Source organism: Protopterus annectens, chromosome 1.part1, assembly GCF_019279795.1.
Source record: "Protopterus annectens isolate FY-2018-M chromosome 1.part1, PAN1.0, whole genome shotgun sequence".
Classification (NCBI taxonomy): domain Eukaryota; kingdom Metazoa; phylum Chordata; order Ceratodontiformes; family Protopteridae; genus Protopterus; species Protopterus annectens.
Window position 1 is genome coordinate 1,558,802,136 of NC_056726.1, and position 27,074 is coordinate 1,558,829,209.

General features: G+C 37.1%; 1 long non-coding RNA gene across 4 annotated transcripts in view; it reads right to left on the reverse strand.

Moving 5' to 3' along the window:
- Positions 1-27,074, reverse strand: part of LOC122811334 — a 590,182-nt gene that overhangs the window by 533,527 nt on the left and 29,581 nt on the right. The window contains exon 1 of one of the 4 annotated variants that reach the window (XR_006366239.1): positions 5,687-5,933. The exons of 2 other annotated variants lie outside the window; for them this stretch is intronic. This is a non-coding gene — a long non-coding RNA (uncharacterized LOC122811334). Of the gene's footprint in view, positions 1-5,686; positions 5,934-27,074 lie in introns of those variants that run through there. One more of the 4 variants, XR_006366241.1, reaches the window with a different exon arrangement.

A 27,074-nucleotide genomic window follows, 5' to 3' on the forward strand; every position in this document is an offset into this window, starting at 1 on the left:
CAGGAACCGGCATAGAGAACTTGGTGTTCCCTTGAGCAGACTCTTCAATATGGTTTTTATTTTTTAAATTAACTATGATTGCTTTGATCATTGTTGCAAGATTGAAGAATATTTCTAACAGTGAGTGCAGCCCTTTGCTCCACCAACAGTGATTCTCTTAAATCATTGGTACAAGTCTGCATGTTCTCCTTCTGTCTGTGTGAATCTTCTCTTGGTACTTCAATATCATTTCTCCCTAATGTAGTCTGATCAACTAGCAATTTTGAACTGTCCTCACATACAGCATGTAATGTTGCTCTTGTAGCTGAAATCTATCGGTGCAGAGTCATTACATTTACCCGGTTAACAAACACATTAAAATCAGTCTGTGTGATTATTACTTCCACAAGAAGTACCATTTGCTATTTGACTTTCTTTTTGGTTTACATTTTTTATCCATTTTTGACCATTGCATCACTAAAATAAGGATGCTTTAATCTGGAATAAAAATCCAAACACCTAAGTGATTCAATAGCTTTAATAAATTAAATAGTACCTACTCACAGTTACCACCACCCACTGACATCTAGTTTAGGCCATGCATATCAGCAAAAATAATGTATCTATATCAGTTGCTTAGAAACTTCTGGAAGCACAACAGAAATAAGACATAGATGTGACGGCGGAACTAGCTTGGAAAGGATACTAACTGTATGTATTTCACAGTGTTGTGACACAAAATGTTTGGCTACAAATAACCATTCCCTACAATATACTGCAACTCTGTCCATTTTTGAAGGTAGTATGTCTGTATGGACATAGACTTAAGTCTGTTCGTACGAAAGTAACAAATGAGATACATGGCAGGATCTAAATATTAGTGGTGGGGATGGTATAGTAAATACCTCTAAAAATGCAAGTGTCATGAGGTGGGTAGGTGTTTAAAGCATTCATGAACAAGGTTATATCTAAATCAGGTGGTAAAAATATGAGGCAAGAAGATGGTAAGGTCCAAAGTGAGGAAATGCAGGGAATGAAACACATCTAGTGGCAGATTTATATACTTTTCTTGGTAAAGATAGCAAATAAATAGGGAGAATTTTAAAAAAAACAAAACAAAACACGTGTTACAAAAATCTTAACAAAATTTTAAAAACAAATCATATAAGAACGACATCATGCAAGAGTTGTTTTTCTCTCATCACACAATACTTTTATGTCTTTCTAAACTGACAGCTAATATGTCACATATAAATAAAGCATAATTTCAGTACTTGTCCATGTTTGCTTGGTTCAGCATTCCCTGCAAATTACAGAAATGTTTCCTGAACGTTTACATTATTTTCTTTTGGAATTTGTTACAGAATTGCATACATCATATAGCCTGTTAAAGAGAGCTCATGCCCTGGGAGCTATTTTTTATTTTTTTTATTTTTAATTAAGTGGGTGATGATGGCAATGAAGGGTAGGAGGCGTGACATCTATAATCACGACATTGTATAAATGTGAGCATAGGCTGTAAAATAGAGGGTTGGGAGGGTGGCCTAATGGTTAAGGTGTTTGCTTTACAAACACAAGGCTCAGGGTTTGAGTCTCGCAAGGGATAATTGGCTAGGCTTAAAATGGCTCGCAAGGGCAGTTAGCTTAGTACTAACCTATGAACCTATAAAAACTTTATAATGGTTAAGTACTGTAGGCCGGGGTGGTGCAGCAGTTAGTATTGTCGCCTCACAGAAAGAGATTCTCCCGTTTGATTTTCGGCTGGAGCGCCTTCTGTGTGGAGTCTGCATGTCCCCCCACGGTCGAGTGACATTAAAGACATGCAGATAGGTGCAAGCGTGAATGGGCATGCCTTCTTTGAAGGTTGGGCATCGGGCTGGCAACTTTGCACTGTAAAAATCCACTTCCAATCATGAGCGGACCGGAGTTCCACTGTGGCGACCCCTAACTGGGAAAAGCCGAAAGATAGAAGTTAATTACTGTTGAAATATCTTTCCCATATGAAAGAGAAAGCCACAAATGTCTATTTAAGAACTTGAAACTCACAAAATTAAGGTGAGCAATTGGAAAAAATCTACTGATCTTGTTTACACATATGCCTTTGAAAAATACTTAATCAAAGTACTGCCAGTTCTATATTAATGCAGAGCGGAGAACAAAGGAAAACATAAATCAAAATGTTTCTTTGCTGGGACACTGTGCATTGTGGGAAGAAGCAGCATTAGCTGAAAAAAAAAATCATATCAGTGAGGCTCCCTCAACCATGCCATGTTGGAGAGAACAAACTAATTGATTTATTTATTTCTTCATCTATCTATTTATTTATTTATCATTTGATAACTAGTTAGGTGGTCTTGTCTTTGACCTTTTCAAGCCACAACTAAGACCATTAACAAGGTCAAGGGCAAATATGATATGAATATATGGACAGGCTGGTGTCGCCAACCAACCAGCATGTTTTTGAGAGAAAACCAACAAAGACACAGCGAGAGAATGCAAACTGTATAAAGACAGATACCAGAGACGAGGCTTGAACCCCAAACCTACCCCTGGGTCACTGTGCTTGAAATCATACTGATCGACTTCTTAGCACAAGAAATCTGGACAAATCATAAAATAATGTAGGGACAAAGGCTGCCAAAATAGGAACAGATTTTAAACATTGCTTTTATAAACTTAGAAAGTTGCTAGAATAACAGGTTTTACATTAGCATGCATTTTTTTGAAGGATATAAAGTCTGAAACTCAAATGTCTGTCATTATATAGGGACTTCAGCCCTCAGTGATTTGCCAGAAAACAACAAAGTTTATGAGAAACAGACCAAAATTATGAAGCAAAAAATTGAACATTCTGCAAATAATCTAGGCAGTTGAGAGGTATGTTTACCATCACTTATACTGACATACAGACAATATTAAAAGCTAGAAGACGAAGACATGACCACAAAGAAATACTATTTTTAGCTTTTGCCCAATGTTATACTTTAATATTCAAAAATAAGTAGAATTAGTAGAATCTACATCAAGGAAAGGATAGAATAGGGTGTGCATAACAGCTTTCTTCCACATCAGTTTCTATATCTTTATCTTCCTAGGTATTGTAACACTACAGAGATCAGGGCCAGCCTTTGGTCAACTGACATCCTAGGCAAAAGGGCTGCACAGTGCTGCCCCACACCACCCAGTGCCCCATCCAAGCCCACCTACACCATCCATATTACTTTTTTCTTCAGTTTTTCACAGTTTGTCTTACTTTTCAGTTTTTCCTGTATTCATTCAACACATTAAAAAAAAAAATTCTTTAGTACAAAAAAATAAACAAATACTGGAAAAGCACTCATGCTAGAGGAGCGCCCTAGGTGGCCACCTAGTTGGCCTATGCCTAAGGCCGGCTATGATAGAGATACTTTAACAGCATCAAAGAACTGCTGTGACACTGATAATATCCATTGGTTCAGTACTAACCTGGTAAAAGTAGCTTATGTGCACCATTGATTTCAGTCTTATTACTTCTTATCACCATTTCTGTTATTACCTTGTAAGCCCTGGCTCACTCTGTAGTTTTAGCTAACTGCCCATACCCCCAAAACAAAGAAAGATGTCCCTCAGCTGTTAGCACAGACACCCTGATCTAGGCAGTTATTGTTCTTGTAACAGTTACCCAGCAAAACATCTACTCTTCATAACATCTAAACTTCAAAACATCTAAAACTCATAACATCGAATCTCAAAACAGTGAAAACTACAAAGCAATTATAAATAACATCCCACAAGAGTTTTTACTATGTTTATGCAGGGGGGCAAGCCCCCTTGCACCCCCACACCCCCCATAAATTAAATATTCCAAGTCCAAGGTCACACTACAGTGGAGGAAAAAGTTAATTTCCTAACCCCACTGTAGTGCAACCTTGGAGTTGGTATATTTAATTTATGGGGGTGTGTGGGGGTGATGCCCCCCCTGCATAAACGTAGCAAACAGTGTGTGGGTTTTTATTTATAGTTGCTTTGTAGTTTTCAATGTTTTGAGATTCGATGTTATGAGTTTTAGATGTTTTGAAGTTTAGATGTTATGGTCTTGATGGTTTGAGTTTAGATGTTATGAAGAGTAGATGTTTTGATAGGTAACCCTTGCAACACCTGACAAGTCACTAGTCTGGTCTCACTTGATATCAGAAATAGAAATATGTGACAAAAAACTGATACTATTTCCTCAGCTTTATATCATTTCTATAATTAGGTGGTGCAACTTGTAGTACACTTGCCTTTTGTGCTGGAAGACAACAAGGTTGTGGTTTCTGTTTCCACTCCAGCTGATTGGATTGCTGTGTGTCATCCTTAAGATGAGATGTTAAACTGAGGTCCCTTTACTTGAGATGGTGGTACCTCAGGTAGCACATGTGAGAATGTAAAAGACACCATGGCACCTCTTCAAAAGAGTAATGGAAGTTTCCCAATGCCCTGGCCAAATTTTTCCTAGTGGTTGAAATGCCATCTTGGATCTCTCCTGAAAATAAGCTACTAAAGTTGTGGGACTAACACAGTCAAAAAAGGCTAACTAAATAGGAGGAAGTGAGGTTACAGAGCTTACAAGATGGGGACAATGTTTGTTGTAGGCCTCATCCCAATCACAGCCCAGTACAAAACTTCAACTCTTAACACAGGTAAGACAGAGAAAGATTAACTTATGTAATCCCAAAATACATGATTTCTTAGATGAGAATGGAACCCATAGCCTTTTTCTTAGGGTCTATATCAGAACATCAAATGATTAAAATCACGAATGCTCTAAAGAGCAAAAATGCCGAACCTCGAAGTGCTTTTTTTGAGATCGCAGTACAGTGAAGATCACAGTATTTGCCCTTTTCCTCACTGCAGTGTGATCGCGGAGTTGGAATATACATTTAGCGGGGGGTGTGCGGGGTGCAGCCCACCAAAATAATGAGTTTGAGGTCCGGCATTTTTGTTCTTTAGAGCGTTCACGGTTTTAATCATTCGATGTTCTGATATAGACCCTATTTCTTATGTAAGTTAAATGATACCTTACTGTGTTTATTAATTTCAAACCTGTACATTGTATCTCTGAGGTAAAACCCTTAACAATTATACCAACTCCTCCCTATTTCTTAAGCCAAATGCCATCTCCACCTGTCACGTCTCCTGTTTTGTAACATGCTTTACACACTTACTTCTTCTTCTCTTTGAGCTTTTCACAACTAGGGGTCGCCACAGTGGATCACCTGTCCATTCATGATTGGCAGTGGAGTTTTTACGGTGTCAAGTTGCCAGCCCAGCGCCCAACCTTCCACGGAAGGCACACACATGCACGCACTCATGCCTTGGGCCAATTTAGAGTATCCAATCCTCCTATTTACTACAAGGTGTAATATTCTAACTGAAGAAAATTAGGTTTCAGGACTACAGCTCAGTTGCTCATTCCTTCTGCTATCAGCCATTACACTAGTAGCTCTTTAAGGTTTTTTATCAGCTGCACCTCATTAGATAAGTTGTAAAAGTCTGCTTTTCTTTACAAAGGCCATTCATGTCCTGAATATCCTCTGTCTTGAGTAAATGTCATCTTATAAACTGAAACTACTTATCACAGAAATTTCCGACAATGCTCATTAATCACCAGATACAAACATATTCCGTGGGATGCGTAAGATACTCAGCTTAAAAAGAAAAAAAAGTTAAACCTGCCTGAGCTGACCTTTACGAGCTCATTAGTCCCATGTTGATTCATTTCATTTGGGTGCCGCATTTTTTCTTGTGTTGTTTTCTCATTCCTGGCAGGAACTGATTAGCTTTGATGTTCTTTAAAACTGGTCTATATTCCAAAGAAAAGTGTCGGATTGTACTTTACCATAAATTCCTATCAAATACAGGAATGTGAGCTGCTCTGATACTTGTTGTTCTGAAAATTGATAAACCAGTGACTAGACAGAGCCTGCAATGAAGCATATTGCATAATTTTGGAATTTTATAGTCCCCCTCTTACTAATCCTCCTCTGCCTTTGAGATTAGAGTTTTTTTATAGCATGCATAGTGGTGTTACAACAGTACTGCAAGATGAATCCTAATGTGCTAATAATGTTTATTTAATGGGGCAGGTAACAAGATTCTGTTCTCTTTAAAAGAATACACGGATTCAATTTTCAAGTCATGAAACTACTGTCATTTGTTGGTATTTGACATATTTGCTATAACTTTATCTTTCACAGTAGAACTTTGAAAAAGTCCTGAAACCTTTACTGGCATTAATATCCGGCAGACCTTTTTCTTCCTTTGCAACAAGAGAGTTTTTTACACAAAACAAAAGCAGCATTGTGCACGTCTGACTGACTAAATCTCATTCGTGATACTTTCAACAATGGTCACAGTGTCCTAATTTTGTTAGCTTGTACCAATTAGCCAGAGTTTGCAAAAATATTTTAATTCATAGTCAGTGACAGAAATAGTGTTTTTCAATGTCAGGCATTTTGGAGCTAAATTTGCCAATGCATAAAACTATTCTGTAATGCACTATTAAAACTGTAATACAAAACTCACTCATGTCTGCTTTTCTTTTACAAAAAACATTTGCTCTGTGCATAGCAGCATGTAATCCATATAATCAATTATTTGTAGGTAGTCTTTCTGTGAGCTGGGTCATGTCTGAAAAAGCCCACAAGAATCAGCAGCTCGGTTAATAAATAAACAAACCAATAAATAAAATATATTATGAAAACAAATTAGTTTTCCAGGCTGAGTATTTCTTTGAAAAGAATAGTTCCTGCCAACATTAAATGTTGGTCAGAGTTTGTATGCCTTGAAATACTATGTCTGCTATGCTTCAAGAAGCTCCTGCAAAACGAGACATGATCATCTGTGTGGGATCATTCAGTGATCAAACTGTAAGCAGAAAAAAAAAACAAATGTATCAGAGCATTAATTTATTCATTCACTTCATTCATCAATGCCCACTGTATGTAATTCGGCGTTGCAGGCGAGCCACACGGTGTCCTTGCAAAGTGGTCATAAGGGAGAGAAAGCAGTCCTAGACACACATAAACAGACGCACACACACACACACACACACACACACACACACACACACACACACACGCGCGCACACACGCACGCACGCCTGCACACACACACACACACACACACACACACACACACACACACACACACACACACACACTAGTGTTTATGATTAAAGAAGCTCCTTCACTACAAACACACAATTCCTTTTAATGTTTCAAATTGTCATGCAAATAATTAGGGAAAAATGCATGTTTTCAGTAGAAAAAATCATGAATGCAATCTTTAGCACATGAATTTGTTTCCTTCAATTTCATTTTATGCATTTTAGATTTGGGGGAAGCAAGAAGGCATTCTCAGTGCTTTTACTTGTTTATTTATTTACTTTGCATTTGTTAACTGAGTAAGTGCACCTGTCCAAGAACCACATTATGCCATGACCAGAGCTACAAAACAAAAACACATTACATAACAAGGCAACAATGCAAGTATGTTTAAACAGAAAACTATGTCTGAAATCTGAGAAAATATTAAAAGTATAGGTAAAAGACTAGAGTGAGTATCTGCATCATATTGCTTTGGCGTTTACTAGTTATGCTAAAGTGGTATTTTTACGGGTTGATCAATGCTGGATAAAATCTATTATCAGCAATAAATGAAAATCTAAAACATGCCAGAAACAACTCATATTCATTGTGCAAGGGGCAACATTAAATGACAGGAATCGATGCTAAATAAAATAAAAGCACATAACAGAGGGCATCACAAAAGATGCATGCTTACTACTTTAAGAAGCATGTGTCCTTACTACAGTCATGCTTTGCATCATAACTACACATTTCTGTCTTGGGAAAATCAGTTGTATTTATTTCCATAGTTCCCATTTTCTTATTTAAAGTCTTTTGCTGCACCTCCCCCATACACTTTTCAGTGCCAGAATTTCTGCCCACACAGATCTGCTGAGATTTATACTGGGCATGTGGAATACTGAAACTGCCAGCTAACACACGCCAAAAGAAAATCCAAGACAGCACAGACAAAGAACAGTTGCCACATCAGCGCTACTTCACTTCCAACAACTGTACTAAAATCATTAAACATGCTCGATTTTGTTCAGAATGTTTGAGTAGACTAATTTCTTGTTTACCATTTGAGTTTAAAGTAAGCCAACATTAAGAAGGAGGGCAACCTTAATTTTTTACCTTATCCCCCTCCCTAGTTTATTATCATTGTTCATACAGAAATACAAATAAAAATGCATGAGAGCAGTGCTGGCCCAAGGTTTCTTTTCTCGCCGGGGCAAAGCAGCTAATTTGTGGGCATGTAGGACATGTGAAAAAAAACACCATACCAATAAAAAAAATATGGTGTACATGATACATGGTAATAACTCACCTATAATCTACTGCTAAAATCTTCTTCTTCTTCTTTCAGCTGCTCCCGTTAGGGGTCGCCACAGCAGATCAACTGTTTCCATTTCTTCCTGTCCTCTGTATCTTGGTCTGTCACACCAACCACCTGCATGTCCTCTTTCACTACATCCATAAACCTTATCTTAGGCCTCTCTCTTTTCCTGTTACCTGGCAGCTTCATCCTTAGCATCTTTTTCCCAATATACTCTGCATCCCTCCTCCCCACATGTCCAAACCAATGTAATCTTGCCTCCCTGGCCTTGTCTCCAAACCTTCCAACCTGAGCTGACCCCCTAATATACTTATTCCTAATCCTGTCCATCGTCATCACACCCAGTGCAAATCTTAACATCTTCAGCTCTGCCACGTCAAGCTCTGACTCCTGCCTTTTTGTCAATGCCACTTTCTCCAACCCATATAACATAGCTGGTCTCACTACCCTCTTGTATACCTTCCCTTTCACTCTTACAGGTACTCGTCTGTCACAAATCACTCCTGACACTCTTCTCCACCCACTCCATCCTGCCTGTACTCTCTTCTTCACCTTTCTTCCACACTCACCATTACTCTGAACTGTTGATCCCAAGTACTTAAACTCATCCACCTTTGCCACCTCTACTCCCTGCATCCTCACCATTCCTCTATCCTCCCTCTCATTCACACACATATATTCTGTCTTAGTCCTGCTGACCTTCATTCCTCTTCTCTCTAGAGCATATCTCCACCTCTCCAGGGTCTCCTCCACCTGTTCCCTACTCTCAATACAGATCACAATGTCATCTGCAAACATCATAGTCCACGGGGACTCCTGTCTGATCTCGTCTGTTAACCTGTCCATCACCATTGCAAATAAGAAAGGGCTCAGAGCTGATCCTTGATGTAATCCCACCTCCACCTTAAACGCATCCATCACTCCCACCGCAGACCTCACCGCTGTCACACTACCCTCGTACATATCCTGTACCACTCTTACATACTTCTGTGACACTCCCGACTTCCTCATACAATACCACAACTCCTCTCTACACACCCTGTCATATGCTTTCTCTAAATCCACAGACACAATGCAACTCCTTCTGACCTTCTCTATACTTCTCCATCAACACTCTCAGAGCAAACATTGCATCTTTAGTGCTCTTTCCTGGCATGAAACCACACTGCTGATCACTAATCATCACCTCCCTTCTTAACCTAGCTTCCACTACTCTTTCCCATAACTTCATGCTGTGACTGATCAGTTTAATCCCTCTGTAGTTACTACAGCTCTGCACATCACCCTTATTCTTAAAAATCGGTACCAAAACACTTTTTCTCCATTCCTCAGGCATCCTCTCACTTTCCAAGATTTCATTAAACAATTTAGTTAAAAACTCCACTGCCATTTCACCTAAACACCTCCATGCTTCCACAGGAATGTCATCTGGACCAACAGCCTTTCCATTCTTCATCCTCTTCATAGCTATCCTTACTTCCTCCTTGCTAATCCACTGCACTTCATGATTCACTATCCGCACAACATCCAACCTTCTTTCCCTCTCATTCTCTTCATTCATCAACCCCTCAAAGTACTCTTTCCATCTGCTCAACACACTCTCCTCACTTGTGAGTAAGTTTCCCTCATTATCCTTTATCACCCTTACCTGCTGTACATCTTTACTAGCTCGGTCCCCCTGTTGAGCCAATCGGTACAGGTCCTTTTCTTCCTCCTTAGTGTCCAACCTTTTATACAACTCTTCATACGCCTTATCCTTAGCCTTCGCCACCTCTCTCTTTGTCATACACCTCATCTCCTTATACTCTTGTCTACTTTCTTTATCTCTTTGACAATCCCACTTCATCGCCAACCTCTTTCTCTGTATACTCTCCTGTACTTCTTCATTCCACCACCAGGTCTCCTTGTCCTCCTACCTCTTTCCAGATGTCACACCAAGCATCTTTCTAGCCATCTCTCTTACTAGCTCTGCTGTAGTTACCCAGCTATTCGGTAACTCTTCACTGCCACCCAGTGCCTGTCTTAACTCTTTCCTGAAACATCACCTCACAATTACCCTTTTTCAATTTACACCATTTGATCCTTGGTGCTGCCCTCACACTCATCCTCCTCTTCTTGATCACCATTGTCATCCTACAAACCACCATCCTATGCTGCCTAACTAAACTTTCCCTTGCCACCACTTTACAGACTCCAATCTCCTTCAGACTGGCCCTTCTACATAAGATATAATCCACCTGTGTGCATCTTCCTCCACTCTTGTATGTCAGCCTATGCTCCTCCCTCTTGTTAAAATACATATTCATCACAGCCATGTCCATCCTTTTCACAAAATCCACTACCATCTGACCTTCTGCATTCCTTTGTTTAACACCATACCTACCCATCACTTCATCATCCCCTCTGTTCCCTTCACAACATGCCCATTGAAATCTGCTCCAATCACCAGTCTCTCACCCTTGGGTACAGTCATCACCACTTCATCCAAACCACTCCAAAATTTTTCTTTCTCATCCATTGCACACCCAACTTGTGGAGCATATACTGAATAAATAAATTGAGATCTGGAGATCAGACTCGGACGACTCCCAACACAGCTCGAACAATAATATTTAAATAGCGAAAAAAACTCCCACAGGTAACATCCACAGATTTTTATTGCGATAAAATCTTCCACAGGTTGCATCCACATCCACAGGTTAAGCGCTTTCAACTGCCTAAAACACAGTCTTCATCAGAACCAGATAACTTGATAATTGTCCCGTTTATATATTAAATACTTGAGAAAAGGCGCCAACTTATTTAAAGCTATAGCTCTCCATAAATCAATATTATAATATATAACTATATCAACTCGTCCAAGTTACTGAATCTAGTATAAAACATACTGTGTATATACAAATGTGTATAAATAGTTCATAATACTAGTTAATATAAAAAATATATAAAATAAAATAATATAATAATAATCATATAGCATTTGAACCATTATTTAGAACTTGATAAAATTGTTAAAATAGTATCATATTACATACAAATTTCATAAACTACATTTCTACTATAAACATATGTCTACTGTAAAATATAATACTTAACCTAATATTAAAAAAGGTTTAATACTAATGCTATCGTTGATACCAGGTAGTCTAGTGGCATCAGTAAATATTTGCCACTTACTTTCTTTCAACGCTAAAGACGTTTTCCAGTCCCCTCCATATAAATAACTGGTAACCTGGTCAATTATAGCAAATTTAAACAAATTCTCTCCACCTTTATCTTGCATATGCCTATATAAAGCATTATTCTTATCCTGTACTTGTATTTTATAATAATGTTCATAGATGCGTTTTTTCAATTGCCTCTCTGTTTTACCTATGTAAAATGCAGGGCAGGCAGTACAGGTGGCAAGGTATACCACCTGTTTGGTGTTACAATTGCCTGCCCTACACCTCACCAAGGTATTATTAATATCTGCCAATCTAATAAATGCAACTTCATTAATACGACTGCATTGTTTACATGTTCCACATTTTGTAGTAGTAATCTTCTTAGTATTCTTAACTTTTCCATAGCTATCAGCCCTTTCTAATAACCTTTTGAGATTAGGAGCAGTTTTGTAAACAAAAGATGGATAACCCCCTAATTTGGTACCTATATGGTTAGAGGTCGCTATCAAATCCCAATGTCTGCATACAATGTCCTTAATGTAATTTACATATGGTGTGTGCATTAACACACACACCCTATTATAGACCACATCCCTAGGTTCCTCATCCAACTTACAAACAGGTGGTAGGTATATCTTGCCACCTGTACTGCCTGCCCTGCATTTTACATAGGTAAAACAGAGAGGCAATTGAAAAAACGCATCTATGAACATTATTATAAAATACAAGTACAGGATATAGGCATATGCAAGATAAAGGTGGAGAGCATTTGTTTAAATTTGCTATAATTGACCAGGTTACCAGTCATTTATATGGAGGGGACTGGAAAACGTCTTTAGCGTTGAAAGAAAGTAAGTGGCAAATATTTACTGATGCCACTAGAATACCTGGTATCAGCGATAGCATTAGTATTAAACCTTTTTTAATATTAGGTTAAGTATTATATTTTACAGTAGACATATGTTTATAGTAGAAATGTAGTTTATGAAATTTGTATGTAATATGATACTATTTTAACAATTTTATCAAGTTCTAAATAATGGTTCAAATGCTATATGATTATTATTATATTATTTTATTTTATATATTTTTTATATTAACTAGTATTATGAACTATTTATACACATTTGTATATACACAGTATGTTTTATACTAGATTCAGTAACTTGGACGAGTTGATATAGTTATATATTATAATATTGATTTATGGAGAGCTATAGCTTTAAATAAGTTGGCGCCTTTTCTCAAGTATTTAATATATAAACGGGACAATTATCAAGTTATCTGGTTCTGATGAACACTGTGTTTTAGGCAGTTTAAAGCGCTTAACCTGTGGATGTGGATGTGGATGTAACCTGTGGAAGATTTTATCGCAATAAAAATCTGTGGATGTTACCTGTGGGAGTTTTTTTCGCTATTTAAATATTATTGTTCGAGCTGTGTTGGGAGTCGTCCGAGTCTGATTTCCAGATCTCAATTTATTTATTCAGTTTGTGGTTTACATAGTTGCTATTTTGTTCGTTGTGGAGCATATGCACTAACAACATTCATCATTACACCATCAATTTCCAGCTTCATAAACATCACTCTATCCGACACTCTTTTCACCTCCAAAACACTCTTAGCATACTGTTTCTTCAGGATAATGCCTATGCCATTTCTCCTACCATCCAAACCATGATAAAACAATTTGAAACCGCCTCCGATACACCTAGCCTTGCTCCCCTTCCATCTGGTCTCTTGCACACACAATATACCAACCTTCCTTCGGTCCATCATATCAGCTAGCTCTCTCCCTATACCAGTCATACTGCCAACATTCAAAGTTCCGACCCTCACTATCACATTCCTAGCTTTTACCTGCCTTTGGGCATGTCTTCCCTCTCTTCTCCTCCTTCGGCCAACAGTAACCCAATTTCCGCCAGCACCCTGTTGGCCAACAGTACTGGTGGCAGTCATTGTTAACCTGGGCCTCGACCGATCCGGTATGTATTTCTGTACTGTTGTCTGCATGTATGATTTGGCAAAATTTTACGTCGGATGCCCTTCCTGATGCAACCCTCCCCATTTACCCAGGCTTGGGACCGGCACAAAGAAATGCACTGGCTTGTGCATCCCCAGTGGCTGGCTTAGACCATTTCCTATGAAAAAGCAGTGAATGGGTAATCTTACAAATCCTGGAAATGCTCACAACACAGAAAAAAATGCTAACTTGTCATGCCCAAGGACTGTGGTTTGTACCAAATGTTGGTATGCTACAATGTAATAAGTCAAGGGTGTAGCTACCAATACACTTCCACCATGTATTTATTTTATTTAACATTTGTCTCACAACACAGAAAAAATGCTAACTTGTCATGCCTAAGGACTGTGGTTTGTACCAAATGTTGGTATGCTACAATGTAATAAGTCAAGGATGTATCTACCAATATGCTTCCACAATGTATTTATTTTATTTAACATTTGTTTACCGGGAAAGTCTAACTGGGATAGACCCCATTTTCAGCAGAGACCCAGGGAGAAACAATCCAGAAGCATGTCTTTTGGAATGTGGGAGGAAAATAGAACAAACTCACACAAATGCAGGGAGGTTATACAAACTCCACACCAAAGGCACCCCATCTGAGAATCAAACTGGAGAACATCTTGCTTTGAGGCAACAACACTAACCACTGCACCACTGTGCCACCTAGTATGAGTGGGCAATTTAACTTGCTGAGAATCAGAATCCCTGAACTACATTTCTTGACAAAAAAAAAAACACTTTTAAGTAATTTTTTGCAGGGGGCAACACCCCACTCCAAAACATATATATTTACAAATTCCAGGGTCACACCAGTTCAAAGAAGGTTTAAATTACACCCAAAAAGGATATCACTGTCAGTATAACTTGCCGACAGTGATTTTCTGTGGATGAGCTCCTATCCTGGTTTGGTGAACTTTAGGCAAATGATATTTGACATTCAGTCTTCGTCCACCTATAGGTCACCTCTACCAATACAACAGAGGTGAGAAAATGTCATGCACAGAGACATTTGTGCCTCAGTAAAAAAAGAAAAAAAAATACCATTAACTTACATTTAAGAATAGAAAGTAAGACTTGTTTTGTTCTGGGATGCATTGCAAGGAAAATATAAAAAAATATATATTCTGTTGACTAGCAAAGTAGTTAAATGTCTGTTAAAATTGTTTTGAAGTATTAACAAGAGTGGTCAGTTAACAGCTCCTGGATTACAATGATAGTTTTGACACCTCAAGAAGAAAGTGACAGAGGGTCTTTTCAGACAAGAACTAAAAATTAGAAGACTTAAAATATGAAGTTCAGCTTATTAAGCATTTGCAACTGCTGTTAAATAGGCAGGAATGGCTTTGAGAACACAAATCAGAGTAAAAGCAAAAAAGTAAAAATTAAAATAGATTTCAGAAGTTGTGCAACATGACCTTGACTTACAGAACTGCTGTATTTATATAGAAGTTAAAAAACTATATTTCCTTATGTCTGGCATGACTTGTATAAAAGGGGCGTGAACCCTCCAAGAACACTTGTGTACATTGAGGTATAATAACTATAACAACTTTATGACACTGATGCATTAAAATAGTCAGAGTACAAAAATAAAATAAAATAACTGAGACACAGTGGCATGAATAAACATGCTAGTTTTCCAGCCCTGTCCAAAGGAAGCAGCATTGATAAAGAGAAAAATTGTGCCAAGTAAATGGAGCACCATCAACTACCTAGCTAGTACTCTAATTCTGGTTTGGGGTGGTACCATACCTCTTAAATTATTTGGTCAAGAATTCTGAACAAAGATAAAATAATGAAAGGATAAAATCAGGGACATTTTTAGGAGCTACTCTAGTTTACTCAAAAATTAATAGATCAAGTTTTGCATCAATGTGCATTTTTAACAATAAGAAGTATAAAACTCTGATGGCTGGCATTACTGACTGACTGTAATCATGAGTGATTTAGTTATCAGAAAATCAAAAATGTTATGAGGGTCAGGACAGATATTTGAAGCAAAATCAGGGACATTCCGCGAAACAGGGATAGTTGAGAAGTACGGGAAGCACTCAAATGGGAATGTCTGGTCACAATAGTCCATTCCAGGATTTGAATACTTTTTTGGATGGGATGGATTACAAATTTCTGAATGTTATTATGTGTCTTTGAACAAGTTTCAGTAGGCGACTTTAAGAATTTGTAACTGTAGTGATTGAGATAATTAGAACAACAAATTCTTAAATTCTTAATTTGGGGCTTCTTCCTTTTTAGACAGTTTAGTATGGTTTGACATTAGCATAATATCCATAGCACCAAAAAGAAAAATAATTAAAGAAACTGCAGCCATGATCATCTTTCCAACTTCAGAACACAGAACACTATACTACCTGCCATAAGGAGAAACAAATGGGCAAACTGTGGAATATTTACTAACAGCTAGAGATGGAGCTCACAGCATGGTTAAATGCCCAGTTCATCAACCATTAAAGACTCTCAGGAGAAACAACTCAATTTGCAAAAGTCCAAAGACCCAAATAGGCAAGCCAAACAACCCCTCCCCAAGAAAAAGGCAATCAACTCCACTACGCATAAAGTAATCAAGCAATGCAGGTAATAGCAAGCTTGCAACATCATGAATACCATACCATACCATATCATACCATACCATGCCATGCCATACCATACCATACCATACCATACCATACCATACCATACCATACCATACCATCCATAACACCAACAAGCAAAATAATTAAATAAACTACAGCCTTAGTCAACCTTCCATCTTCAAAACCTGGAATACTACACTACCTTTGACAACGTAGAACAGATGGATAAAACACAAGGCATTTACTAACAACTAGAAAGGAAGTTCATCACACGGTCAAACTGGACATTATACTTACACTTCTTTGATACTCCTGGTCTCTGCTTGCCAGAACAGTCATTTGATTACACTGTAAAATTTTCCTTTTATACTATTTATAAGACAAAAAAGTTATGCAGCAGTTGTGATATTTTGTGTTTTACTTCTTACACAACTCTTCAAACATTAGAGGCTTAAGAATAAGTTGCAAAAGTCCAGCCCACCCACGTGCAAAAAATAAAATTATTTTGACATTCTCTTTTAGCATCTCTTTTTACAGATCTTCAGTGCCAAATATCTTTAACCTTTCTCCTCATCTCAGTTATTATTAATTTATTCCACCCATGACATTGCTAATACTTTGATCATTGACCCACATGCACTCATGTACACACACACACACACACACACACACACACACACACACACACACACACACACACACACTAATTACAGACACTTGTCTCAATGTACACTTTGGATATTTGCTTGAAATCAAGTGAATGAATAAATACATAAATAATGTCTCAGAAATGTATCTGAGCTCACTAATAGAACCATATAGCACAGTTCTCCTCTGCCCCCTAAGTTTCTCAGTCGAAGGACACAGAATCAGGAACAGCTTGTAAATATTGATCATGCATTTAATTGATAAAATAACAAGTTTTGCATTTTGAAACATTTTCTGAAGGTTACAAAATCTGAAGCTCACCACAGTTCGCAACAATTTGCCAGAAGCTGCAAATCAACGAACAGACCAAATGATTTTTCAATTTCTTCGATTAAGAATTCTGGGTAAAACCAAAAATAATGATGAACAAAAAGGGACAAATCCTAAATATTATTTTATATATTTGTTAACGAGATAAATTAATTGGGCAAAGTATCCAGTTTCAAGGGTAACCTGGGAGTAATATCTGGTTATAAATGACTTGCTCAAAAACACAAAGTGTCCAATTGGAGGTAAAAAGATTCAAATCCTGAAACTTTGACTATGGGAAACAGTTCATTTACATAAGTGCCAGACAACTCCAAAGTCACTTAAAATTTTAACAGAACAATGAGTGTTGCATGGACATGCATTCTATGAACAATAAAAACTATGAAACTGTAATGACTGACATTATTGACTGACATTAATCCTCAGTGATTTATCAGAAAAATAAAACATTTAAAGAGGGACAGGGTGTAGATATGAGGTAAAATTTAGATATGTTCTGAAAAACTTGAGACATATAAGAGGCAGATTACTCTAATTCACTCAACAGGACAACAAGCATTTTCTGAGCATTTGAAATACAAAAACTATGAAACTCTAGAATTACTGAGTGATTTTTAACCCTCAGTGATTTATCATAAAATGAAGATGTTTGAAATTCTGGCAGCTATTGCAGATGATTACAGCTCTAAGCTCTTAGAGAGCTGCTTTCTGTAGTCAAGGCCCAAGGGTACAGGGTTTGATTCTTTCAACCTTCATTCACCTACTGTGTGACTTTGAGCAAGTCACGCAACCAGACAGTACTTCTAGATTGCCCCTTTGCCTGGTTTAAAAGATAGAAAAACAAAAATACAGGACATATGAATGAGACTAAATGCTCATGTGCAATTTATTTATCTATTTAGTTAGTCTCTGATTAAAAAGAGCAGAGCTGGACTGTAGTCAAATGGGGCCCTCAACAGAGTAATGGACCAGAACCTTACCCCCCCCCCCCAAAACCATACCAAGATCCCATTACTTGGCTGACTCTCTTCAGTTACCATAAAACACTATTGAAACATGCATATTGTTTTCTTCTTTATGATCTCAGACATTTGTTTTCATTTAAAACTTTTATTAAATATTTTGCAACACTGATAGCCATTTGATGAACCAAAGAACCAAACAAAATGCTCTCACATTGAAAACAAATAGCATGAGCAACAGCAGGCTCCACTTCCTTCAGAACTAACATTTTTTGAAAAGCATGTGACAATCATTGAACTCTAACAGACATGCAGGGATTCATAGTCAAATAGCATGTAGTGAAGCACTGAATAGGGGATATATGATGGGTATAGGAATTCAAAAGTGCAATGAGTTTGATAACATCTTGGGACAAACGACTGGTGGCAAGTGCCTTTTCAAGGATAGCCTGGGAGCACTGTCTGGTGAAATTATCTAGTCAGATTCACATTAGACAACTAAAGGAAGAGGGAATCAGAAGCTGCATTACAGGAAGCAGCTCATTAACAGCACACAGCCCTAACTCACCTACATCAAGTACCACACAAACTGTTGCTGCCCAACACAATGCATTTTCACTCGTGCCTGCAAAAGCAAGTTATATTAAAAATGTGGGAATAGTTAATATTTTAACATCAAACTAATAGCATCATGTCCTGCAGCTGATTCACAGCCAAATATGCACCTTGTCAACAACTGACAGTCATTAAAAGCAGGAAAATAAGGATTTTACCCAAACAGCATGGCTTATATGAAAAAGCCCCTGTTTACTACAATCAGTTCCTTCCTTGTTTACACCATAACTGCTCTGGGATGCAGGATAAACAAACACACATATGTGTTCACACACACACACACACACACACACACACACACACACACACACACACACACACACACACACAAACTTACTTTGCATTCTTACTTTCAAAGATGCTCGCTGTCCTTCTAAACTTGGTCTTTGAAGAATAAGTAGACACGTCTCTATCTCCAGTGTACGTTCAAAGGACTTTCAGCTCCTTCAAAACTGAAGGAAAGACCACACTTGCAGAAAAAGTTACAGGACCATGCAACATTGATGGAAAGCAAAATAGAGACTTTTTGAAATGTTTTATTATTTCAAGGACTTGGGCATTTGGGGGGGCACACAAGTTTTACAGGGGGGGGGGCATCTTCAACTGTGTGTTCCTAACACTGCCTCTGCATGACAGAATTTAAACTGAGGTCTAAAATTATAAACATTTAAATGTAAACCTAAACAAATAGAGAAAATTTGTAGGTGAGGGGGAAATTAACCCATTTATATTACCTGCCACAACACAAATTCTTTATGAGATCCTTAGACTTGTGACATATTTGTCTAACTGCATTAATCCTTCCTTGTAGAATAAAGAGCTGAAATGTTGTGTATTTAGAATTGCTGTTAAAAACAACATGCCTATAGAATGGATTTGATACAAACGCTGAAAATAAGTGTTAGCACTGATTCCAAGGGAAGTATTGAAATGCTTACTCATTTAGGCAAATGCATAAAACACAGATGGCACAATTACATGGTTTCAGGGGGTGATCCAGAAGTTCAGAGCTTTTTATTCATTATTTTATTCATTTTTAAAATCAGGTTAATCCCAGTAGGATAATTGCCTCTTTTCAGGGGAGACCTGAAGTGGCCTTGGAGAAATTTGGCCAGAACGTCAGGGAACTTCCCCTGCTCTTCATTGTTAAGACAGGGCCCCATTTCACATGGGCAATTCCTTTTACTGTTCCATGTACAGAGGTGGTCTGGAGAAACAGGGAAGCAGATGGGGGATAAGGAGACAATGGAGTGGTGAGATAAATTGAGGAGAAAGCCAATATTAAGACTGGAGAATGCATGCAAGATTCTGAGGAGATGTTTCAAAGAAATCTGTTTGATGGAGAAGAGTCCAGAAATGATGGATGTATTATTATAATCATACAGTCAGGAAGGTTATGAGATGATTTACATAAAGAAATGATGATTCAGAGTGAGCCAGGAGATATTACATGGGGGGGCATGATGAAGAAAACACAAAAGGAGGATGCATAGACAATCCTGAAGAATAATAGTGAGATGGAAAAGAAAATATATGTAGACAAAGTAAATGAAGGCAAAAGGGGAGTAGCAGAAAAGAAAAATGCATAAGAAAGTGAAAAACAGAACTATGTGGTAAGGAAGCAATGTAAAGATAACAAAGAAATGGAAAGTTATGAAGTGTGGGACAATTTAATAGTTCCATTGGGTGTAAAAGCACATGAGATAAGAGCATGTATTATTATTAACAAACAGAGGGGTTGTGGATGGATGGATGGATTGATGGATGGATGGATTCTGTGACATTATATCTGAGACTGTTTTTCAATGGAAATTTTTCTTGGGGAATATGAAAAAAGAAAGGATGTAACCCATGGAATCTTTATGTGATAAAAGCATTTATTGAGGAAAAAAACATGTATGATTTCAAACAGAGGTAGAAAGAGACTTTGAAAGGACATATGAACATTTTATGTAAAGAAATACTGGACATTGCAAATGTTTATGGTAAAAGGGATATGTGGACTGGACAGTGGGATTTTAATATTGTGTTAAAAGTAGAAAGCGAAAAAAATGTACACATACTAAGCATGATAAATGTGAAGGGGAATAGGGATGTTGTAATATACTGGGGACAGCTCAAAACATGTTTTCTTTTTTTTGTGGAAAAGAAGGACATTTGATAAATGACTGTGATAAAATAAAATGTTATATTTGTAGGGAAACGGGGCATGATGCCCCAAAATTGTGAACTGAAATGTTATAAATGTAACAAAATTGGAGATTTATGGATAGATTGTGAAAATGAAAATAAAAAAAGATTAGACAATGAATAAAGAGAAGAAATTTTAGAAATACTAGAAATAGAAGAAAAAATAAATTAGAAAAAATAATAAAGAGGACATAAAAGAAGACTCTGAAATAATTGATGAAGAAGACATAAATTGACAGATAGGAAAACCAAAAACAAAGAACTGTATTGGTAAAAGGGTAATGGACAGATAAAGAAAATTTAAAGGGATGAGTACAAAACAAAAAAGAAAGGAAATGGATAAAAAGTATATACAGCTAATCGTTGGAGGCTGGTATAATGGTTAAGATGTTTGACTCAGACATAAGGTACAGTGTTTGATTTTTCACCATTGGGAGGGAAATTGGCTAGGCTTAGAATGGCCCATTAAGGCAGCTAGCCTAATTATTAGCCATGGACCTATGAAACCTTGAATTTAAGGGAAAATGAAAATTTTAGAGTGCTTTCTGTAAATGAGAATATTATTAAGAATATAGTAAGAAGAATATGGATTTTAGAGTGGTGTAATGCATGCAATGTAGATGTAATTATATTAAAAGACACAAGATTTTTAACAAAAGAAGAAATATTGCAAGCACAGAAACTATGGCGAGGAAAGATAATCTGGAATTTGGGAAATGAGAGATGTTCTGGAATAGCCATATTGTGTAGAAATATAGTAAAGATATTAGATGTAACTTTAGCAAAAAGGGGAAATTAACCACTGTGGATTTATAATGGAACGAATAAGTATATAGAATTATAATGTTTATAGACTATGTAGTGATAAATATGAATATTATAATCACAGGAAACTTTAACTGTTATTGAAGAGGCAAGCATAAAAAGAAAGGAAATTATATAAGAAAATATTAGAAGTTATAAGATTCAGTAAGCTAAAACTTTGAGACAAAAGTTCGTGGAATTGCAAAAGGTGAATGTATAGAACTGAAAAAGATTATTTTATAGTATCAGAAGATTTAGTTATAGGAGAAGGGCGGTAGTTGAAACAGCATATTCTGATCATCTTACAATATGTATAGAGATAAAGGAAAACAACGAAGATATAAAAACAGGCAAATGAATAAAAAAGGATGAATGAGAAAGTATGGAATAAAGAAGGAAAGAGATTAGACATACAGTTATGGAAAGCTCATATCACTATTAGAACGTTTTACTAAAATCGGTCTGAATGGTGAATGATATTTAAGGAAATCATAAAAAAATCTTGTTTTTACAGTGGCAATATGATGTGAGAAAAGATGAGAAGGAAAAATGTAAAAGAACATATAATGATGTATTAGAAGATTGAGAACATAACAGTAGTAAGTACTTTGACAAGGAAAAATAACTATATGAAAGAAATCAAGAAAAAATACAATAATTGTTATTTAAGCAAATATATTTTACAAGGAAAAAGAGAGAAGTATCAACTTACTTAAGCAGGTTAGTAAGGGAATATGGTAGTGTAATGACAGAAATAAAAATGTAAACGGAGAAGTAAAAAGAACTCAGGAAAAGATTATGAATAGTGTAGCAAAATATGTACAAGAAATGTTTAAAGGAAAAGAAGGTAGCGAAAATAACATGGACGGTAAAAAAAGTTAGATTTGGCTGCAGGACCAGAAATAACAGAGCATGAAATGGGTAAAAAAATTTATAGACTGACAAAAAATTTTAACGAATTTGAATGAGTGGCTAATTTAAAGTTTTATGTATAAAGAACTATGCAGCAGAATACATTTCATATGGAAGAGGAAAGATAAAAGACAAAAATGGAGAATGATAATACTGAATAATGATTATAAGCTTTTTATGAAAATAATATGATCGAGATTTAAAACTAAAATGGAAAATATTATAGAAAATAGTATATACAGTAGAAAGAGGAAGGGTTGCCAAGAATTATTAATGATACAGAAATTGTGGATGATATTATGAATAGAAAAGAGGAAGAGAAAATCATGATAGGAAACCTTGATAAAATTGGACATGAAATCTTATGGGTAATAATGAAAGAATATAATATAACCGAGAAATTTAGGAAAGTATGTATGTCAGTGTTTAGTAATAATAAAGTAAAAATATGTGTAAATGGCTGGTTAAGCTGATATGTGCATATGAAAAGTGATGTAAGACAGGGATGCCCAATGAGTTTGCATTTGTTATGGATGTGATAGTATGTGAAATATATTATAAAATGAAGGAAGTGGGGTATATAATGCCTGAAGGGTTAAAAATTCCAGTCATGTTAACATATGCAGATGACATTATAATAACTGAAAAAAACTACATTTTGATAAAAGAAGTAATAAGTTGCACAAATAAGTGTCTAGAGGTGATAGGGCTGGCTTTAAATAAACAGAAAAGTAAAGGTTTAGGTGATGTAGTAAAGATAGGGAGTATATATTTTACAATAAATGAAATTTCTGTGTTAGGTATAACATTTGGGAATAAAGATATAAGAAGAATGCAATGGGAAAAACAATAGAAGAAATAAAACAAGCTTGTCTTTTTTGGAGGACATATAAAATATCATTCAGAAAAAAAGTGCTTATTTAACAAATTCAGTACTGATAGGAAAAATAACATACTTCTCAAGCATTTTATATTGCCAACAGTATTTGAAAAGGAAATTATTGCAGATAATGTTTTCATGTATATAGAGTTCTAGATTAAACCCAATAGAAAGTGGAGTTTTTGTATGTAAATAAAGAGGAAGGAGGATTAGAGTTAATTAACTCAGTGGTGTATGCTACTTAAATATGTACAAAGTGTAAAACTGGATACATGAAAAAGAGGAGAGATTAGTAGTAAAATTATATAACTATAAGTATGATAAATTTTGGGGTATGGTAAAAAGAGTAAATAAGAAAAAAGAGTGTATAAATAAAGAAATAACGTTACCAAGAAAAAATATTTTTGTGGAAAATAAAATCTGATGATAAAGAAAAAGAAAGAAAAATATGGAATAAAATGTAATGATAAAGCATTACTATGTAAAAAAATGGGAAAATGTAACAGATGAAAAAATAAAGCTGTAAAAACAAGAAGCAAATGGTGTAATAAGAAAGTAGAATATCAAGATTTGTTGTGGAAACTGGCACTAGATAAGTTACCAGTAAAAAGAAATATGCCATATAAAAAGAAAGGTGATAGAATATGCTTACATTGCCAAGAAGACACAACTACTAGTCATGTGTTTTTGAAATGTAAAAAAGTTATGGGAAAACTATGTAAAGAAGATTTATTTTCAAAGTTATGAAATAAGTGGGTAAAATAAACATGGATATGATTAAACATGGATGTTATAAGAATAGAAGTAAAGACTGTGTTCAAAGCATAGATAAAAGAATAGATAAAAAGTTATTTTAAGTCATATGGGCTATGTGGAATGAAAGGGTAAATGAAATTATGTTTAATTGTAAATTGATTTTAGCAACAATATTAAGTAAAATCAGATGGTGGTTATGGAAAGATGAGTGGTGATCTAATAAGGATGAAAATTTAGTATGATTGTAAGGAAAATTATGAATATGTGTAAATATATTTGTACATTTGTAGAATTTTGTAAATATATTGTAAATAATAGTTCTTTTTGGTAAATATATAGGTTCATAGGTTCATAGCTTCATACTAGGCTATCTGCCCTGGGGCATTTATAAGCCTAGCCCAATTGTGTTTGGCTTACGCCACCCCTTGATTTGAGTATACTGTGCCCTTTTTAAAGTTTAGTTTACTGTACCTCTGTCTAATAGTGACACGGAAGTAATCCCCAGGACAAACCTATGATCCTCCATCCACTCATCAAGATTCTTCTTGAAGAGAGTCAGTGAGGTGCTCTGCCTAACATGAATTGGAATTCTATTCCAGAGCGAAGGGAGCCTCTGGGTTATGAATCTGTCCCTCCAGCATGTTCTATTTATTTCTGTGCTGAGGTTCAAGTCCCTCGAGCATGTGGCTCTAAGGGATTTAGATTTACTGAGGTGGAGCATGTCCATTAATTCTGGGTTGGACATAGCTTTATATGTCAGGCATAGATCGCCTCGAAGTAGGCAGTATGCAACTGAGTAGAGCTGGAGTTTTTTTAACCAAGCAGCATATGGCATCTGTTTGAGTCCCTTGATCCTCCTGGTGATTTACTTTTGGGGTCTTTCTAATTGCTGCAGGTGTCGGGTAAGGTACATCCCAAAGGGGGCATTGTATTCTATGATGGGCCTGATGAGGGATGAATAAAGGGGCACGATTACCTCTCTTGATCTAGATGTGAATCCTTTCATGATGTGGTGGGCTATGTAGAAGGTCTTTCTAACCACTTTGGCATTGTGGTTGTCAAAGGAGAGATTGCTAATCAACTTGGGTCCCCAGATCCCTAATTACTTTCTCTGTACTTAATGGGTTACCACCTATGTGGTAATTTGTGGGCACATTGTTTTTGGCAAAGGGTATGACTATACACTTTTTGGCATTTCGCTTTAGACCATGGCTCTGGCACCAGTTATCCGTCTCTGCGAGACATTTTTGAAGGAAGTTTGTGTCAGCTGGAGAGTCGATTATGGCACCCAGTTTGCAGTCATCTGTGAACTTGATGAGCCATAGTCCTACCACGTTGGCCTGTACCTCAGAAAAGTAAATACCGAACAAGAGAGGTCCCAGGACAGAACCTTGTGGGATGCCACTTGTGACCGGTTTCAAGTCTGACATGGCTCCAGCATCTCTGACTCTGTGGGTTCTGTCTTTGAGCCAGTTTGCGACCCATCTTGTGACATAGGGGTTTATATTTAGGCTGGATAACTTATCTATGATGCCTGAGTGGAGTATTGTGTCAAATGCCTTTGCGAGGTCCAGACAGGCTGTGTGGACTACCTTCCCTTCATCTATGGCCTTGGTGACTGTTTCAAAGAAGTCGACCAGGTTCAAAAGGCAGGATCTGCCCTTGACGAAGCCAAAGTTTATGAGTTCCATGATGATCCTCTCCATAGCCTTGCAGACTAGGCTAGTCAGGCTTATGGGGCAATAGTTTCCAGGGTCCGCAGAGGTGCCACCTTTTTGGAGTGGGACCACTGTTGCTGTACGCCATTCTTTGGGCACATATCCTGTAGTGAGGCTGAGATTGTACAGCAGTTTTACTTGAGGGATTAGTTCTTCTTGGAGTTCATGTAGGACGCAAGCCGGGACGCCATCTGGTCCCATAGAAGCAGTGTTTTTTGCTTTGGAGAGGGTGGCCTTCACCTAAGCATCAGAGATGTTTGGGAGGCTGCACTCTGCCGGGATAGATACTTGCTCTTTTGGTGGGGAGGGGGTGGAGAAGTTTGCACTGAACCTGTCTGCCAGGATATTGGCGATGTCTGTGGGTTCAGTGTATTTTTTGTCGCTTAGAATCAACTCAGAACAAGTCTGGGAGTTGCATCCCAGGTTCCTAACATAACTGAAAAAAGCCTTATGATTGTCTTTAGTGTCCTGTGCAATTTTTCTCTTGAAGCTGGCCTTGGAGGATTTTATGAGGGATCGTAATTTTTTGCTTGTACTGATCAGAGATGCCTTCCCTTTTAGGGATTTTGCTCTATCATGTAGTAGCTTCCTCCTTCTGTTGTACAGTTTATTTATGGCTGGGGTCCACCAGACTGGACGCCTGCCTTTGGATGATTGGGTCTTGATTTTGTTTGGGATAGCATGATCCATGCATTCCTGGAGATGTCCGCAGAATGCGTTTATATAGGATTCTGCAGTTTGGGCCGTAGTTTCCACTGGCCCTGGGGCCTTGAAGGATTCCACTTCAGGTCTGAGAAGTGTGAAGTTCGCTTTTGAGAAGTTTTTCACTGTGGTTTTCTGGGCTGGGGGTGGGGTCGGGATGTGGATATCCAGTGTGAAATTAATTTATGGTCTGATCTTACCAATGAGGGATATACTTCTGGTATGGAGCATAGAGTCCCCATGTTGGTAATGATGAGGTCTAGTATGTTTTCTCCTCTTGTGGGAGTGGTGACTAGTTGTTCCATAGCATTTGAATTTATAAATTCCAGGAACCTTTGGGCTAAGGTGCTGGGGCTTGAGTAATGCT